The following is a 21705-nucleotide window of genomic DNA, read 5'->3' as shown; positions in this document are numbered from 1 at the left end:
ATTTTTGGAACTACTCAATTCCTGAAAAATGTGATGCAGAAATACTTAGTAAACGATTTTAAGCGTTATAGATAATTTAATTCAATATTCGCCCAACAATCTGATTGCACAAAACTATGATGGAGTAGCGGTGATGTGCGGCCAACATGCAGGCGTCCAAGCATTTATTTTAAGAAATATTCCCTTCCTCACTATATAACTGTTATGCACAACAATTAAATTTGATTATGTATAAAGCTGTTTCCACGAATAAACAAGTACGTGTATTGTTTGGCAATCTACAAGACATTCCTGGATTTATTTTAATAATTCACCCCAAGGAGTAGAAGTGTTGAACAAAATTGTGAACAAAACGAACACTACGTTGCTCCAACCCGTTGGAACTTTAATATATGGACTATTAATGTTGACTACGAAAATAGAAATATCTGTTTGAAAACATGGATAAAATAGAATATCAATTCTCCAGCAACACAGTTTGTATTGTAGCAGCCTGTATTCGCCATAAATTTTGACTACATTTTTTCCATCATTTTTTCTTATCTTAAAACTTCAACAATCTCCTGTGGGTAATAAGTATTATTATATAATTTCCGATATATAATATAAGTATCCTGACATGTAGAAGATCGCTTCACTAAGTGATCCGCTGTACAAACTTATAATCTAAATCTTAGTTTAATTACTATCCTAAATTACTCTAAAGACAATTATTACTTATTCTAGAGATTATTATATCTTACTGTATGTGTCTATTAATCAGTTCGATCAATTGTATAATAGAAAAAAGGAAGATTATTCCAGAACACCAATTTGGTTCTCGCAAAAAGCGTGAAACAATCGAACAAGTGCATAGGGTTGTTAAAAATATAAATATAGACTTAAACACCAAAAAAATTTCTCACTTATCTGGATTATGAGCTAAAAAAATCTTACCTCACAGATTGTCATTTTACAGGAAAACAGGGCGATGAACACACCGAATAATTACTTCTGTACACAGCTGATCTACCTACAACAAAAATAACCACTGTGGTAATATACGCAAACGACACAGCAGTCTTAGCCTCTCATGAAGATCCAGCCATAACATCAATTCACCTACAGAAATGATGGCGTCTAAAAACCAACGAAACAAAATCCACTCATATAACTTTTACAATGTGTAGAAGAACATGTACATCAGTCTATATCAATAATTGTCAATGCACCTAGATCGACGTCTAACTTGGAAGAAGCACATACTCGCCAAACGGAAACAAGTTGGCTCTACGAAATGTATTGGTTTATCGAGCACAAATCCAAGTCATCATTAAATAAGAAGATATTACTATATAAATATAAAGAGATTATTAAGATTATTTCCATACCTTGCTAACAGGGGATGTACTACCAGGAGTTAAGGAATTGCAACTTAACTCTGTACCTTCAATTCCAGATGTTCCTATATGAACGAACTAAACTTTACGTTGTACCATAGTATATATTTCCGGTTATTTAGTTAAACTGTTGAAACAAACAACTTAATCGTAACTTTTGTTTGAATTTAATTATGAGTCATATATTATACTTCAAACTCCAAAAAAATAGTTTTATTATACCATTAGTAGATCTTTGGGCTATCTTTTATTTTATTCAGCGTTTTTGCCATCTCGATAATATAACATATTTTTAGTCAGATATTCTAAAAAGACGAAAAAAACCTTCTAATTGCACAGTACTGTAATGATTTTGTAATATATTTATATTTTATACATACAGTTATCTTTATATTTTATGGATGTATATTCTTATATTTGTACTAAATTTCATTTATTATAAAATTTCTGAAATTAAATGTTATTAGTTCCAGTCATATAACTTTTACGCCGCCTAAAAGAGCATGTCCACCAGTCTAGATCAATAGCTGTCAACTCCCACAACAGAAAATGGTAAATATCTTGATATACACCTTTAGGGTAAATGATGTGGCTCGGTGAATGGAGGTAAACCGAAATGAAACAGTGGCGTTTACATTATGTGACCGTTATTTATTGGATATATAAAAAATGTGAAAAATACAAATGATAAAACGGATGGCAGCGGTGTTACCTGTTGACGAGGCTTGGGCAGTCGATGGCTGCACATCTAAACCAAACGAGGGTTTAGCACTGAATGAATCGCAATACCATTCAATAACATCCCAGATAAACGTCTTGGGGTTGCCGCCAGCTATTCATTATCGGGTTCTAGTTGGCGCTGCTGGCACCCCGCCCGTGCTCAACATCTGGGATTATATTTCTGGGTATTTTGTAGACCGTTATTCCACGATGTAAAATTCGACATGCCTCAAGATCGCTACGCACCTATATAGACGCCTACCTTGGACTTGGACTTAAACACTACCATATGTATTGGCTTATCGAGCGCAAGTCCAAGTTATCAATTGATAATCAAAATTTATTGTATAAATCTATACTCAAGCCTTTTTGGTGATTTGGAGTCCAACTATGGGGAACTCCTAGAAGTCTAATGTATCCAACATGCAACGGTTTCAAAATAAAGTATTGTGTGCTATTGTCGATGCTCCGTACTAGGCTTCAAATGAAGTGATACAACACAATATTCCTCTAAAATAAGTAATGAGTGTAATTCAACGTATTTGTGTGAAGTACTTCCAAAGAGTGTCAGTGCATCCCAATATACTCGTTAATCAGCTAAATATGCGAAGTGACTATGCTATGTAATTATTAAACATTTATATACTTTAGAATAAGCTTTTAAAGAAGACTAATTAATAAAAATATTATTTTGTACAGGATATCACTTAATGAAAGGATTTTCTACATGCCATATGTATAACATAAACATAACAAACACTATTGCCCTCTGGACAGATTGTGGAACTACTAAGAGTAATGAAAAAGAGTACAAAAGACTCACAACACTTTATTCCAGAACCTTTGAAATAAAGCTATGTTTGATTTGCTAATGGTAACCAATAACATAGGTCCAAATGGGCCAAAGTATTGACTTATACAGTAAAATCTTGTTGTCTAAGGATATTTTAGATTTATGCCCTATCAAGCAATACATTTTGTTCAGTTTAAGCCCAAGCTGTTTGCGTTTTGTCACTATAAGTTTTTCCATATTAAACGTCGATCAAAAAAACTTCCGCTTTATCTTTATCGTTCGTATCATTATGTTGTTGAGATTTTTTAATATTTCTTGTTGCTTTCTAGAGAGAATATTTCGTTGCATCAATTGGCGTTAAGTTTTCTAAATATTTTTAAATTTCTTGATTTTGTTTATTATTTATTAGCCTTTTCAGCTTCTTTGTTGCCTTGTTGAATTTTTTTCTTTTGTTCTTATTTCTTGTCAGATTTTTTACACTTTGTTTTTTTCAGCAATTTTTGTTTAATTAGGAGTTGCTTACCATGGGGCCACTTGTATATTTTTTGTTGTATTTATTGCCACTGTTTATGTATCTCTTTCTGTTTTGAGAGGTAAATTTAGGGATATTAAACTTTCTAGTTTCTCTCCAAATAATAGCCAGTTGATTTTACTGTTATGCGAAGAATGTGGATTTGTTTTGTTGATAATATTTGAGGTGACTGTTATAATAACTGGTGAGTGATCTGATGATTGATCTAACATAAGCCTAATTCAGCTTTGCACTTTCTGATGTTAATATTTTTTGTAACACAAAAGTCTGTGGTATCGGGAGTTTTAGTTCTATTTGACGGCCAATATGTTGGCTCACCAGTAGAGATATATTGTAGATTATTTGCCTTCATTGCTTTGACCCGTTCCTTTTGATGTTATTAAATTAGAACCCCATATTGCATGTTTTGAATTGTATTCTCCCCTGGCCATAAATCCATTGGCTAGCTTGCTAAAGAAACCGGGGTATTGTTCTGCCATGTTGGTATGTGGTTGTGTTTGGGTAGACAATATATAGCTCTCATTGTTAATGGTCCGTGTACTTCTTCAATGGTTACACTGGTGGCTTATAAATAGTCCTCGCTGAATATCTCTCTTTCATGGTGTTTTATGTTTTCACCAACAATTATGGATGTTCCTCCATGTGCTTCAGTATCTGGGTATTATGTGTGATATAGCTTGTGTTTGGAAATCCGTTAATAATATGTATCCGTGAAATGTTTTTCCGTCATATTATGCACCACGTGGATATCCTTTTTAACCAATTGCAGCAAAGAAAAACCGAAGCTACGAAATATGGAACATCATTAGGAACGTATCAGATATAATAAGTTATCGGCCTATAGAAAATAAACGCAAAGGTCCAGAGAATACAACCAGTTGAATATATTTGATCACTGAATTTCTGCTTTAGAGGTATGTGATGTTATAATAAATTGTGCAAGAGATCTATTCCATTTTAAAGAGCATCTTGTAGTTGCATCCCTTTTATTTTTGGAATACTTTTGTATGTGTTGCTTCTCAACACTAAAGCGCATCAAAACGTTTCTCAGAAATTCAATAGCCGAAGTTCATTTAATAGCTTTTTCCATGCAATCTGTTAAAAAACAGTTTATATCCAAATTAAAAAAAAAATTAATAAAAAAGTAATTACCGAATTTGCGAACAGAAATGAAAGTAGAATGGATTTAATCTATAAAAAATAGATAATTTTTTTTTGCATAAATTACAAGCCCTTAAAATTAAAAAAAAATAATGAATTAAAATTTTCATCAGAGGTCGCCACTAATTTATGTCATCGGTTATACAAAACAAGTATGAGAGACCAGGCGAATGGTTGACATTCGGATGATCATTTGACATATTTATTTTTCCCTTAGGAATAGTAGTAGTCCCGTGTCACAGGAACATTGGGAGCATACTCTTATATAGTAAATATTGGACAAAAATTTATAAAACAAACGGGTAGTTTCCACAGTCGGTCCTTCTATATGACGAAATAATATTAAGAAATTATTCTGAATTATTTATTTATTGTTTTATTTTAAAAATTATTATTAATACTTAATAATACTTTAGATTCAATAACTTTTAAATACTTGCTATAACATAATCACAATACAATTTAATGAAAATATTGCAGTTATATTCTTATGCATATTATAAAATATTACAAAAACATTGTCTATTATTAGGCGCTTAAATGTGTTTTAAACAGCGAAACATATTGGCGTAATAACGAGTTTTATTTTTTTGTATTTTCTCAATATTTTTTTTAAATACAAAGATATGTACCATTCAATAAAATTATAAATCGTTCCGAATATCTATGGTACTTACAATTCCATCAGGCAATTGGATATTTTAGATGTTCTTAATTGTAGGTCATTTATGTTTTTAAAAGGTTTAAGCGAGAATCTAAAGTAGCTTGGAAGGATTGCCGTTTTGTTTTAATTCTGTTATTTGCTCACTACAATAGATACAATTACTATGTGGTAACATTTCTAGTACTATTTCGTGAGATGTCAGTAGTACTTGCCATATTTTAGACATATCCAAGGGACGTTAAAACTTCCTAAGGTTTAGTTTGTGAATACGCGACGCTCAGGGTCACTACCTTTTTATTCTGTTAATTATACTTAGTGTTTTATATTGCCCAACTTCCAGCAAGTTTTGTCAAATGGTGAATTCATTATATTTATTCAATTTATTATTCTCTGATGGTTTTCTTATCTTTTGATTTCTTCCCTTGTGTATATTCCACGTTCATCATAGCCGGAGCTAGATAAGTGAGTGAACAATAGCAAGAATGAGAGAAAATTGTTGATAATTTATTCGATTCGAATTATGTGAACTTTTCCACCCTTTCTCCACCCTTACTTACTTTACATCTTGAACTTTATCACAAGCACATATATTGCCGATGGCTTCAAATCAATGGCAGCCGGTTTGGCGGAGCATTTATGGTGGACAATCGGGCATTCCGTTTCAAGCTCCCATTCCTGTCAAGCTGAACTAGGTTCGGTATTGACCGCTGAAGTCTTCGCGATAATCAATGCTTTATCGTACATTAACCCCCCACCCTTCCCATCAGGGATGTTTGTGTCTAGACCGACCTTATCCTATTCATTTGTTGTTTCACAAACAACAAGGTTCAACGTCGATGGGCCCAGGTGGCCAGCCACCACAGGCTCTTTGAGGTTAAAGCTGATATTTTTACTCTCTTCACGATCCTTCCTTTCTTCACCATGCCGTAGCTTTTAATCGACTGAGATTGGGCTACTGTTGTTTCTGGCTCGGTCACTGGATTACTTCAAGGCCGATTGTTCACTGTACGTTTTGTAACCGTTCCCCTATTTCAGTCTGCCACATATTGAACGACTGTTCACGGCTCACCAGATTAGTACTAAGCATGGGCTGCAAAATATTAGAGATGCCTTAACAGGAAAAAAAAGGCGACTCCTCGGGTTTCTACGAGAGATCGATTTTCTCCATAGAATCTAGCCTAAGTTTAGTATTACTGACCAAATAACCATTATCACTTCGGAGTGGGTGCTGACGTGTACTGTCTGGAGAGAACCCCTACATCGTTATGTTTATGCCTGTAGTTTGTGTTCGTATTAAAATTGTATATACACTATTTATATTTTTAATCCCCCTGTTTGTGATATCAATTTTGTTAATTTATTTATTTATTATTTTATATATACATTTTATGTCTGTCCTCGTCCCCTATGCATCAATACCGTACTATTTTATAGTCGCGAAATAACGACTCCGTTCAAAGCAACAAAAAAACAAGAATGTTGCGTATTTATTTATTTGAGATTTTAGATTTACCCTATTGATCCCTACTAACTCTAGTGTCAGGATCTCGCAAATTAGTGTAGTAGTCCATATCTTCCCTTCGTACCGTGTGCATATATTATACATCATCCTAGGATAGATTATTACTGCTATCACTTATCGTTACTATACGTTGTCTGTTATCATTATTCCTCAATTTTATCGACTATTATGGACTAAGGTTGTTGTTAATCATCCTGGTTATTCTATTGTTCTCATTTCTGATGTTATCAGTCAATCACTATCAGTACCATTGTTTGTCGATACATTTGTTTTTTTTGCGATACTGTTATTCATTACTACAATGATCAGTCAGCATAATTAATTACCCTTATTATTAACTAACAGTACTATTTCCTCTCAGTATCATTATATTTCTAATTCTTGATATTAAATTTTATTGTAATCACCAGTTTTTTTATATTTCATGTGTATTTTTAAATTCACCATTGCCATTGAAAATTGCTTACTTAGTTTTATTTAGTTTTCAGAACTGTCATCTCACCCGCTCAACATCAAGATCTCACACGCTTAGAATTAGCTTAATTATTTACTTTGCCGTTTATTGTGACATAACTGTTAAATAATTTATTATGATCTCCGTTTTTATTTGTCTAAGACATTAACTGTTTTATATTGTTTTATATAAACATAATTTTTATTTTATGCACTAGTTTTAAAATTAACCATAGAAAAAATAAAATATGCGCATCAATGTAAATATCTGGTAGATAAGTTCAACTAACTCTCAAATGCTATTGTTTTGACTTAAAAATACTTAGTATACATAAATTATTTTATATTCTGAATAATTTACCTTTTTATGTGATTCTTTGGGCAGTGGTTATCATATCACTACAATATCAAGTTTATTATACAGTTATCAAATAATTCACTCCCCAAAGAGTAATCGAATGATTGTTAAGATGATTGCTACCATACAACACATATAAATTCGTAACACTATATAGTTCTTGCTTCTACCATCAACAAATTCTGTTGTCTAAAAATTTTGTACCTCCAGATAGAGATACATTTTCTATTTACCTTGTGTGAGTGCTGTTCTCTTGTACGTCTACATCATTATGACATTTCGTCATTTGTACATACAACCCAATCTCTTGGAGCTATAATATTTTCTGATCATTTTGGATTATTAAAAAAATTGTCAGTGTTACAAATCTCTTTAGAAATATACAAATGGAACACTGAAGTTTTATAAACATAAGAGTCTGATGGACTATTCTTAATTTTCTTATCTCTATCCTATTCTCTTATCTTATCTTTATAATCCCCAAACGATTTGGATTTTCTTTTTGTTATCTAAATTCTCCTTTTAATTAATTGATCTATTGGTCGGTATGATTTAATTTAGAGCCTATCCAATGCTTACTATCAATACATACCAAGAAATATTAATGAAAACTGAGAGACAAGCGCATCTCCATGAGTTGCGCCTTCCTAAGAACTCTAAAATAATAACCAAACTTATACAAAAGGGCCATGTCTTCAAGCAAGAACATATCCCTCAATAAAATATGGTTTTCTATTCATCTGTTCTAAATAAATGCTTATATACCTTAATTCTTTAATATTTAATACTGTAGTCTCTTATCTCTCTATAGACTTTGTATTTATATATTGACAATTTAACAGAAAGAATAAATTTTAAAATTTGATATTGTTTTTATTTGATGAGTGCTGTACGTTGCAAATATGTTTTTTTTTTCAAATATGTTACAAAATGGCTTTTTCAAGAGCTGCAAGTTATAGGAAACACTTATTGTTATCTTAGCTGATAAACGTTCTATTTGTATATAAATTAATAAGTAAGAGTACATAGTATTTCCCCTTTTTTTATGTAATTAACACGCATAAAACAATAACGGATACCATATTAAATTAATCATGTTTCTCTAATAATGGAGTAAAAGGACTAATTTTGATATGTTGCATTTATATTGCATTATCATATATTATATTCCAAGTAAATTTCGTATTTTTGTTTGATATTTGATAATAAAAAATTTAACCGACTTCAAAAAACATATAAAAGACTAAAAAGTAAAAATTAAAAAATAATTTAAACTTAGATTTTTAACACAAAAAAAACGTTTTAATATAAAATATGAGCATAATTTATAATTAGCTTAATATCTACCTGATCACTTTGAAGTCGGTAGGGAGCAACAAATTGAATTCGTTTTGTTCGTAATTTAATCTGGTCTATATGTCACAAAATTTTATTATTATTGTTGTATTGGTTGGAGTTGGCACCGACTTAAAACTAATTTTTAGGTGATCTGACAAATTTCCAACCAAATTAGAACAAAAAAAATTACTGCCCCCGTTGAACCGAAGCCGCGACCTCCCCGTGAGGGCACAAGGCTCTAACCGAGACACCATTGTTAGTTTTTTGTCTCAACGACATCTCATATCATAAGGCCGGTGCTTAAAAAGCAAACCGAATGATTTTTACACTAAATTACTTTTAATTTTTCGTCACATCAACTCAGAAATAACATTATAAACAAATATCTGATTATTTTATATGAAATATGTGAAAACTTTGCGCATGCCCTTGAAATTGAAGCGTTTCCCTCGAATTTCCCCTCTTCCCTCAACAGATCCTGATTTCGTTCCAATGAGGCCAACTCGGAAGTACACACTTTCGAATAAAAAACATTTTGAAATCCATAATTGACCGAGAAATCGGCGAAAAATATATGCAATCCAACATAGAACATCCTCCGTTTTCGAAAACGGTTAATACAAAATGATATGTTACTAAAACTTGTTTTCACAGTATTTTAAATACAAGGTCAGTAATGTATTTGATACATAACATTAATTAACATAATACCTGTTTGTATATTAAAACTTATTTAAAAATATGAAAACTATATCAAGAACTAACACTCACTATCATTTTTAAAATTGTAATTAATTAAATATAATTTACATCAACTTTCAATAATCAACAAAATATTAATTCATATAAATTACTACGCCATTACTTGTTATAATACAATATTATAAGTAAGATTAACTTTCAGAACAGAAATAACTTTAGAGCAACAAATATAAGTCTACATGATCTTTCTTTACTTTTATGTAATAAATATAAACATGTTTATATAATAAAATAGAGCATATATGAATGAAACAATGTTGAAATTGATATTTAACTTTAGCGTGTATATTAAAATAATAATGAACACAGTTGTGTAGTTTAATTTAAATTTCTAACGAAATAATCAGAATATTAAATGCAGCTTTCAAAAAGTAAAATGTCATATAGTTATATATACACATATTTTACACACTCCTTAACATTTATCAATGCTTTTAATTGTTTACAAATTACGGTTAATAATTAATACTTTCTTGTGTTTGTCCACTGTGTTCCATCTATGAAAATTATGTAGTTAGTTTTTATTCCTTTAGTTCATTTTAACACCTAAATATTATATTCATTACTTCATTTATATATTCATGTAGCCCATATACATATTTCTTTCCTAAAATATATATTACAAAAACAATATATACACCAGGTTAAAACCTGAGTAGAAGAACAATTTCTTTACCTACATTTTAAAATTAAGCATTGTTTTTTGGTTTATTTATTTCTTTATCTTTAGTTTGTCTTTAGTTATGGCTTTTCCTTATCTATTGTTTTCTACTTTATCTTATGTCCCACATCCACACCCCAGGAATTGAAATTCTATGAGATTATTTTATAACTGTTTGTATTCTTTCCAATATTGGATTATTATATGTATTGTTATTATATACGTTGGGAAGAAATTTTCACATATACCAGTATACATTAAAAATCATTGTGGTCCGGGGATTCGGCTACTTTTGGTACTATTCTTATATTCGTCGGCGCAATCTACTCGTCGAAATCCGAAATGCTAAAAGTTGATGTTTCCAAATTTACAGCTAGGCTATTTGATTTATGGATGTATTTTATTTCTTAAAGACTTAAGTCTTAAGATTTTCTGACATTAACTTTTATATTTTGTTATGAAAAAAAAATATAATAGAGTAGATACGTTTTTTTTTGTATTTAGTACAATATATCGTCTTGTAAAGGAAGTGGCGATGTACCGTTTTGCTTTGATAAAACGTTGGACATTTATTTGTTTAACTATTAAAGCGTTTGATATGGCATTTTTAATGTTATATTGTGATGTTCTTTTTTACCTAAAAGGGAGGCATTTTTGCTTAATATTTCAGCGTTTTAACGGGATATGGAGACATATGGAGAGGATATCGAAATATGAAGAGTCAAAGGTAGGTTTAGTTTCAGTTGCTACAAATAGGATGAACCCTACTAAATGACTCCAATTTTGCAGTGAAAGTAAATCAATATGTCAAATTCCTTTTCCAGGTGTTATTATTCGTGAACCCCAAGCTGTATGTTTAACATTAAAGTCTCCACCAATAATAAACCTTGGGTCCAATTTTGAAAAGATATCTTTATATTGTTGTTGTGTCATTTTATGTCTTGGTGGACAATATAAAGCGCCAATATTTATTTCAGGTCCGTTTTTTTCGATATTAATTATCGTAGCTTGTATTTCTTCATTTTTAATCTCTTCTTGTTCGAAATGTTGTATATTTTGTTTAATTATTAAAGCTGTTTCGCCTCGAGCCCGTTCACTGGGGTGTAGTGTCCAGTAAGCATCATAACCCCGTATTTTAATGTAGTTTTTTTTAGAAAAATATGTTTCCGATATGAGAGCTATATCTATGTTATTTGTTTTTAAGAATAATTCTAGTTCCCGGACTCTTTGATTTAGTCCGTTTGCGATCATTTTTGTTTTTCTTTAGCTTGTTTTGGGTAGTTTTCCCCAATCCGGATTTCTCCAGTTTTTCCACCCTGTCTTGTAACTGACTGAATTTCTGTCTCATTTCAGTCTGGAATTCTTTGAGCAATTTCATCATGTGGATGATAGTTGGCTCGTTGGCCGCAGCTTTCAGCGGTTTCGTATCAATTTGTTTATCATTTGATATTTTGGCGTTTCTATTTTTGACCGATAGTCTTACGGTTTCATGGGTTTTTTATTTTCAACGGTAGATGTTGTTTCAGAGTTTTTGGCTTTGTCAATTTGTCTTAAGCGTTGTTCTGCTGTAATTTTCTTTGGCTGGAGTTCTTTTTTTTTTTGATATACTGCACATCCTTTATAATTGGCAGGGTGACCTTTTTCATTGCACAACACGCATGTCGCTACACTATTGCGTTGTTTTCTGCACTGAGTTGTGTGATGTTTACCGGCACATTTCACACATCTTGGTTCCCTACTGCAAAAATGTTTAGTATGTCCAAGATTTTGACAGTTTGTGCCGTGTGGTATATTATTATTTTTCTTCGGAGGTTCCACTTTTATCCTACAGTCTAGTAAATAATTTATGTCGTATATATATTTATTATTTTCCTTTTGTGTCATGTCTACGTAAAACAACGGAAAAGTTTTAATTTGTTTTTCGCCATTTACATTAGTTGTCTTTTTCGCTATAGGCGTGACGGTCACTACTTCGTGCCTGCAAGCCCATAATTCCGATTTAATATCGTCCTGATTTGTTGTGGACGGTAATCCTCTAATGACTACTCTATACCACTTATCACTTTTTAACTGATAAGTGTGATATTCGAGTTTATTGAATGAATTGTTTTTCTTCATTTCAATGAGACGCTTTTTTACATTCCTGTAGTCTGTTTCATTGCTAAGGGTTACGTTAATATCATTGTTAGACAAAGCTTTAAACTGCACTCTGTCAGAGGCTACTCCTTTTATTTCTGATTTTATCCTTCTTGTTTGTTACTTCGGTCCAGTCAGACTGTTCCCCTACCTCTAATGCTAGTTCGTCTTCATCAGTGTAATAGTCTTCTGCATAATTAGTATGCCTTTTTAGTGTATCTTGCGTGTGACCTTGCAGTTGCAAACGGAGAGCAGCCATATCCTTAGATAATTGCAACAGTTGTTGGTTCAGACGCTCATTATTCGTTCTTAATTCTTTGTTTTCTTTCAATAATATATTCAAATCCATGTTGTTGTCCATCATGTTATAATTAAATGTTTTTTTCACTAACTTTCACTTTTTCCCCTTTTTGGAAAACGTAGAACGTCTTTTTTTTGAGAGCACGTATTTCCTTCACTTTGGGTTTGCCGTTTCACCGTATCCCGTATCTGGGAGTTCTTTGAAACCGTTAATCGAAGTTGGCCGTAAAAAAATATTCGTTTTCGAGAAAGAAAAAACTCGTCTTGACTCTATGAAGGTCGGGACCGAACTATTATATATTCAAGTAATTTCAATTAATCGTCCAGTTTATAGGCTTTGCGGAAGTGCAGGAAAATATTGCATACCATCCTGAAAAGGTAGTTATTTAGAAAAGGATGTAAAGCATTTGCTACAGCTGTATGATTTGTTGATGAGGAATACTAATCTCTCTGCTAAAGTAACAAAGAAGAGAAAAGCAGACCTAAGCAGAAATAAAAAAAAATAGTTGAAAGGTTTATATATATACTAAAATAAAACAAAAAATATTAACATCATTCAGTTTTTAGGTACATGAGTCCTTGATTTCATTAAACATGGTGGTTGTTATTTAATGAGTAAGCCTTTTTTCCATGAAATATATTAACCTTGCCTTTATTAATATTGCATTGTAATTAATTAGTAATTAGTGTGAGAAGTATAAAGGACTGTGTCTACAAGAAAATTGTTAATTTTATTTGTGTATTAAGAATTTTATTTATATATAATACATTTGTAGTATTGTATATTCAAATATGTGGTAATTTAGTAAATAGTTTATAGCATAGCTAAGGTTCATTGTTTTTTATCCTCTAATTTATAAATTAAAATTAATGTTAAATTTTAAAATATGTAAATGAATACAATACAAAAATTTCTTATTATGCTTTATTTTTCTTTTAATCTTCTCCAACATGTTTCATAAATTAAATGTCATATTAAAAATTGACATATAAATTTACTTTCACTGCAAAATTTAACTCATTCAATTAATTTATCCTATTTTAACAACTGAAACTAAACCGACCTTTGAATATCTATAGGTGTAATCCTGTTATAACGCTAAAATGTTAAACTAAAAGGCCTTATTTTTAAGTAAAAAGGATATCACAATATAACTTTAAAAATGCCATATCAAAAGGCTTTAATAGTTAAACAAATAAATGCCCAACGTTTAATCAAAGCAATACGGTATATCGCCAATTCTTTTATGAAACGCTTGACTTGCAATACGACGCAGTGTTGCCAAATCTAAGGGCAACACTATTTATTGTATTAAATACAAAAAAAAAACGTATTTACTCTATTATTATTTTTTTCAAAACAAAATATAAAAGTTAATGTCAGAAAGTCTTGTTAAATACATTATTTTTCTAAAATAAAATACATCCATAAAGCAAATAGCCTAGCTGTAAATTTGGTAACATCGACTTTTAGCATTTTGTCTAGCGGCCAGTAGAGCAGATTGGCAAACGAATATACGAATGGTTCCGAAACTAGCCGAATCTCCGGATCACGATGATTTTTAATGAATACTGTTTTTCTTTCACAACTGTATATACCTTCCGATAAAGCGAGTAATTTAATTTGTTTTCTATGCAAAAAATGGGTAATATAAATTTAAGCTGCCATATTATACTTAATTGTTTTTATCCAAACTTGCCATGACTGTTTCATAAATCCAACAATGCGGTAATAACCGAAAGTAATACAAAATCTTAAATAACACTGCTTAAAATTAAATAACGTCGTTTAATAATGTTTTAACCACTCACTTGCCGTTTCAGTATCGTATCAAATGTAAAAAACGAATACTCACTTAATTTTAACGAACACTATCTTAACAAAATTATTTTAAAAATTAAAAAAATATAGTCCTGACGGGATTCGATACTAGTAAGTTATTGTCGGCGATCTACACGGCTACTTGATGAGTTTATTTATATGTTTTTTGTCATCGATCTGACGGCTATTCATGGTTGCTTGATTTGAGCGTTTTTCGTTTAAATGAAATATATTTATTTGTTGCGCATATTACACAAAAATATTCGGCCCAAAAATTCTTCCTCGGTATAAGTTTTAACCGTGCCAAATTTCACACCCCCAGGTGGCACCGTTTCCTTTCAAATGGGAGGCACAATTTCCGCTAAGCCGATTAATATATGTTTTGTTAGGTCGAGCAAGGAGAAAATGAGAAACCAGCTACTCCTATAAATCCCCTATCTCCAAATCGGCGCCGTTGGCTGTCGTCCGTTACGATTAGAACTGACACCCGTACCGTCGCCCAAGGTCTCTCCTACTTTCCAGACATCGTTGCTGTTCACACCATCTTCACCTGCTCCCAAACCGTCACCGAAATGGGAGAAACCGGACGAGTAAGCCACGAAATTAAGTACTCCGTCGCCTTCTCATCGGTCATCAATGAGGAAGGCCGTCGAGGAGCCAATGGTGACATTACCTCCCGTCCCTCCCAGATTAGATCCGGAGGTAAGCATTTGACGAGGCGAGGTGGCGATTTCGGTCTCGAACCCAATATTATTTAATCCGCCCTTTCGGCTTGGGGGTATATTTATTTGATTCTATTATACTGTAGGATAAATGCACTTCAGGTTTTGGTTGGAGGCTGCGATTTTTTGTTTGCCTTTTAGGTAGACAGTAGATAAGTATTGTTCGAGTTAATTTAAAGAATGCTCCTGTTGTGCACTGAATGAAACAAAACAAGCATTCTTCTAGTTTTAAGATGGGGTGTGCTCTAAAAGCCATTATAAAAGGGTTCAGATTGCTTGATTAATTTAATTGTTATTAAAATTTTATTTTTATTTTATGCATTTTATAATTTTTAATAAGATATCTCTAGAATATACAAAAATTTTTTAAATTGCATTTAATTAATTATAATTTCCATTAACTTAAATAATCAATAAAGTATTAATAGGTATATATTACTATGTCACTGAACATATCTCTAATCTTTCTATGGATACTTTCCAGACTAGCAGTTTCCTCTGAAACAATTGTATACACTATATGCATTAGTTCGGAATATTTACACAAGTTAATTTCTAATATATCAGTCCTATAACATGTGTAAAAAATTAGTTGTGTAACGAGGCATATTTGAGACCACACAAAACACCTGAGATACGGAGAGTGCAGACGCCAAGAGATACAGATATATACAAGGAAGCGTACTGACTGAACCCATGGGAAAGGTAAATCTGTGTTAAGCCAGCCTACGTCCCCAATACAAAGTATCCAAGGCAGGAGCAATGGGGGATAAAATGCACACATATAGATGGCGCTACTAGAATTAAATTCATATATTTTTAGGTAGCCCTAAGCCTCAAAAGATGCGTGTATAAATTTGACAGCTCTCGAATCACTAGTTTGTGAATTATAGCATTTTGAGTGAAGCAACTTTTGTTATTGTGAACAAAAATTGATAAAAAAGAATTTCGCGTGTTGAAATAACATGACTTTTTAAAGGAAAAAATACAGTTGAAGCAAAAACTTGGCTTCAGGAAAGTTAACCATCAAGGATTGGTATGCTAAGTTTAGACGTGGTGAAATGAGCACCGAACACTGTGAACGCAGTGGACGCCCAAAAGAGGTTGTTACCGACGAAAACAATTTAAAAATCCACAAAGTGATTTGAATGACCGCAAATTGAAATTAAATAACTTAGCGGACACTCTAAAAATATCAACTGAAGGTATACATCATATCATTCACGAATATTTGGGTATGAGAAAGCTCTGTGCAAAGTGGATGCCGCGCGGGCTCACTTTTGAACAAAAACAATGACGAGTTGATGATTCGAAGCACTTTTTGAAGATGGTCACGCTTAATAAACCCGAGTTCTTGCGTCGATATGTGAAATGGATGAAACATGGCTCACTCCGAAGTCCAATCGACAGTCATCCGAGTGCATTGTATACGATGAACCCGCTACAAAACGTGGGAAAACGAAAGAGTCCGCTGGCAAGGTGTATGGTGTTTGTATTTTGTGATGCGCGTGGAATAATTATCATTGACTAACTTGAAAAAGGAAGGGCCGTCAACCGCCACTATAACATAGCATTATTATTCGACCGTTTGAAGGACGAAATCGCCGAAAAACGGCCGCATTTGAAGAAAAAGAAAGTGCTGCTTCATCAATACAATGCATCGTGTCACAAGTATGAATTGGGCTTCGAATTTCTGCTCGCTGGGAAGAATTTTTCGTCGAAAGAAGAGGTGATCGCCGAAACTGAGGCCTATTTTGAAGCAAACAAGAACAACATTTGACAACTCGCACTGCAAAAATGCTATCGAAAAGTTGGAGGATCGCGATAATCAGTGTGGCACCTTTGAAGGGAATTATGTTGAATTAAAGAAAAACAAATTTTTTCCAAAAAACTATGGCAGGCTGAGGACTTTTCAATTGATCTGTAATTTTCTTACACTAAATGTGTATTTCGGCTCAAATAAACTGAAAATTGATCTTAATTTTGATTAGGCTGTTGAGCTTGGTGCATATCGCGCGGCCTTTTTAACTGAACAACGCAAAGCTATAAAAGAAATCAGTGAAGTGACACCTTTATCAATGGGAGTAACTACACTGAAGGGATTGGTAGATAAAATTATTCCTAAAGGTACAAAACTGCCAACTAAAAGGTACAGAATATACCGTACTCCATACAATAATCAAAGTTGTATAACATGGAAAATATCTGAAGGAGAACGAAAAAATATAGCTTACAATAACATTACATAATCTATTCAAAGTTTTTTTTTTATATATGCGTCATCGAAATTTGTGACGTCAAAAAGTCGCAATATTGCCGCATCAAATCTGAAATTTTGTTTGAAAATTCTGAAAATAGATATTCATAGAGTTACAAATTGATTGCGGTTTTAGTAGGTTATTTCGAAAAGGAACGAGATAATGAAGGCCCCCTTTTGCCCGTAAATTCCGTTAGAGAGATAATTATTTATGATCTTAAATATTATAAGTTGCTGCAATTCTATTGAAAATGTTTTTAGCGTGTTGCTGCTGCGCTAAATATTAGTTTAGCCAGTGTGAATAACATCGCTTACAAAATGATGAACAATAAGTTAGATTCAACCAAGAACACTTGACCATTTTGATACTGACTCTATTCGAGTTCAAATGTACGAAATGTATAAGAACGTTTGAGTAGACAAACTATTTTATCGATATAAACATAATTTAATAAAATTATTTCAGAAAAAACTGTTAGTCTGGAAAGTATGAATAAAAGCAGCTTTTTGAGGGATATAACGATGTTTTGAGGATATAAATATTTTGAGGGATATTATTTCATACACTCCTACAGGGGAGAGGATTTAAATGGTGTAAAAATAACCCTCGAAGAGGTCTAATGGAACTTCCAGACATTGATTTTAAAAAAATTCAATTTTTAAAAGCATAAAACAAGGAGAGGGAAGATAAGTTGTGGCACGGTCTCGCGCGTTGTTTCCCATGATCTCATTGCAAGACCACTATTGTTAAAGTTTAGACATACAGTGGTACGTCGTGCGTTACCTTCTCTTTTTACCAGGTGCCTATATAACACTTCTTCTTAGCACAATCCCTAGCGTGTTTGCCTGTGGCCTTTCCCTGGTACGCCTTGCATATTCATCATAACTGGGGCTGGAGAAATGAGTGCACAATACCAACAGAGCATTGCTTATTTATTCCAGTTTTTAGCTTAATCCTAGGGACGCCGACCTAACCCTAGTGGCAGGGTCCCGCGCGTTGCCTCCCTTGATCTCATTGCACGACCACTGTTGTTAAAGTTTAGACATACAGTGGTACGTCGTACGTTACCTTCTCTTTGTACCAGGTGCCTATATAACACTTCTTCTTAGCACAGTCCCTAGCATGTTTGCCTCTGGCTTTTCCCTGGTACGCACTGCATATTCATCAAGACTGGAGCTGGAGAAATGAGTGCATAATAGCAACAGAGCATTGCTTATTTATTCCAGTTTTTAGCTTAATCCTAGGGACGCCGACCTAACCCTAGTGGCAGAGTCTCGCGCGTTGCCTCCCTTGATCTTATTGCACGACCACTATTGTTAAAGTTTAGACATACAGTGCTACGTCGTACGTTATCTTCTCTTTGTACCAGGTGCCTATATAACAGTTCTTCTTAGCACAGTCCCTAGCATGTTTGCCTCTGGCTTTTCCCTGGTACGCACTGCATATTCATCAAGACTGGAGCTGGAGAAATGAGTGCATAATAGCAACAGAGCATTGCTTATTTATTCCAGTTTTTAGCTTAATCCTAGGGACGCCGACCTAACCCTAGTGGCAGGGTCCCGCGCGTTGCCTCCCTTGATCTCATTGCACGACCACTATTGTTAAAGTTTAGACATACAGTGGTACGTCGTGCATTACCTTCTCTTTGTACCAGGTGCCTATATAACACTTCTTCTTAGCACAGTCCCTAGCATGTTTGCCTCTGGCTTTTCCCTGGTACGTACTACATATTCATCAAGACTGGAGCTGGAGAAATGAGTGCATAATAGCAACAGAGCATTGCTTATTTATTCCAGTTTTTAGCTTAATCCTAGGGACGCCGATCTAACCCTAGTGGCAGAGTCTCACGCGTTGCCTCCCTTGATCTTATTGCACGACCACTATTGTTAAAGTTTAGACATACGGTGGTACGTCGTACGTTACCTTCTCTTTGTACCAGGTGCCTATATAGCAGTTCTTCTTAGCACAGTCCCTAGCATGTTTGCCTCTGGCTTTTCCCTGGTACGCACTGCATATTCATTAAGACTGGAGCTGGAGAAATGAGTGCATAATAGCAACAGAGCATTGCTTATTTATTCCAGTTTTTAGCTTAATCCTAGGGACGCCGACCTAACCCTAGTGGCAGGGTCCCGCGCGTTGCCTCCCTTGATCTCATTGCACGACCACTATTGTTAAAGTTTAGACATACAGTGGTGCGTCGCGCGTTACCTTCTCTTTGTACTGTGTACCTATATAATACTACTTCTTAGCTCAGTCCCTAGCATGTTTGCCTCTGGCTTTTTCACTGGTACGCACTGCATATTCATCAAGACTGGAGCTGGAGAAATGAGTGCATAATAGCAACAGAGCATTGCTTATTTATTCCAGTTTTTAGCTTAATCCTAGGGACGCCGACCTAACCCTAGTGGCAGGGTCCCGCGCGTTGCCTCCCTTGATCTCATTGCACGACCACTATTGTTAAAGTTTAGACATACACTGGTACGTCGTGCGTTACCTTCTCTTTGTACCAGGTGCCTATATAACACTTCTTCTTAGCACAGTCCCTAGCATGTTTGCCTCTGGCTTTTCCCTGGTACGCACTACATATTCATCAAGACTGGAGCTGGAGAAATGAGTGCATAATAGCAACAGAGCATTGCTTATTTATTCCAGTTTTTAGCTTAATCCTAGGGACGCCGATCTAACCCTAGTGGCAGAGCCTCGCGCGTTGCCTCCCTTGATCTTATTGCACGACCACTATTGTTAAAGTTTAGACATACAGTGGTACGTCGTACGTTATCTTCTCTTTGTACCAGGTGCCTATATAACAGTTCTTCTTAGCACAGTCCCTAGCATGTTTGCCTCTGGCTTTTCCCTGGTACGCACTGCATATTCATTAAGACTGGAGCTGGAGAAATGAGTGCATAATAGCAACAGAGCATTGCTTATTTATTCCAGTTTTTAGCTTAATCCTAGGGACGCCGATCTAACCCTAGTGGCAGAGCCTCGCGCGTTGCCTCCCTTGATCTTATTGCACGACCACTATTGTTAAAGTTTAGACATACAGTGGTACGTCGTGCGTTACCTTCTCTTTGTACCAGGTGCCTATATAACACTTCTTCTTAGCACAGTCCCTAGCATGTTTGCCTCTGGCTTTTCCCTGGTACGCACTGCATATTCATCAAGACTGGAGCTGGAGAAATGAGTGCACAATAACAACAGAGCATTGCTTATTTATTTATACCAGTTTCTAGCTTAATCCTAGGGACGAGTACTAACCCTAGTGGCAGAGTCTCGCGCGTTGCCTCCCTGATCTCATTACACGACCACTATTGTTAAAGTTTAGACATACAGTGGTGCGTCGCGCGTTACCTTCTCTTTGTACTGTGTACCTATATAATACTACTTCTTAGCACAGTCCCTAGCATGTTTGCCTCTGGCTTTTTCACTGGTACGCACTGCATATTCATCAAGACTGGAGCTGGAGAAATGAGTGCATAATAGCAACAGAGCATTGCTTATTTATTCCAGTTTTTAGCTTAATCCTAGGGACGCCGACCTAACCCTAGTGGCAGGGTCCCGCGCGTTGCCTCCCTTGATCTCATTGCACGACCACTATTGTTAAAGTTTGGAGATACACTGGTACGTCGTGCGTTACCTTCTCTTTGTAACGTGTGCCTATATAATACTTAATCTTAGCACAGTCCCTAGCGTGTTTGCCTGTGGCTTTTCCCTGGTACGCCTTGCATATTCATCATAAATGGAGATGGAGAAATGAGTGCACAATACCAACAAAGCATTGCTTATTTATTCCAGTTTTTAGCCTAATCCTAGGGGCGCCTACTAACCCTATTAGCAGAGTCTCGCGCGTTGCCTCCCTTGATCTCATTACACGATCACTATTGTTAAAGTTTAGACATATACTGTTACGTCGCGCGTTAGCTTCTCTTTGTACTGTGTGCCTATATAATACTTCTTCTTAGCACAGTCCCTACCGTGTTTGCCTGTGGCTATTCCCTGGTACGCCTTGCATATTCATCATATATGGAGATGGAGAAATGAGTGCACAATACCAACAAAGCATTGCTTATTTATTCCAGTTTTTAGCTTAATCCTAGGGGCGCCTACTAACCCTATTAGCAGAG

This window comes from Rhynchophorus ferrugineus, unplaced genomic scaffold, assembly GCF_030347505.1.
Source record: "Rhynchophorus ferrugineus isolate W39M unplaced genomic scaffold, kcgeb_rfMv2 rfM10, whole genome shotgun sequence".
NCBI classification, from domain to species: domain Eukaryota; kingdom Metazoa; phylum Arthropoda; class Insecta; order Coleoptera; family Curculionidae; genus Rhynchophorus; species Rhynchophorus ferrugineus.
The sequence above is the reverse complement of the archived record's forward strand: the minus strand, read 5'-3'. Positions refer to the sequence as shown.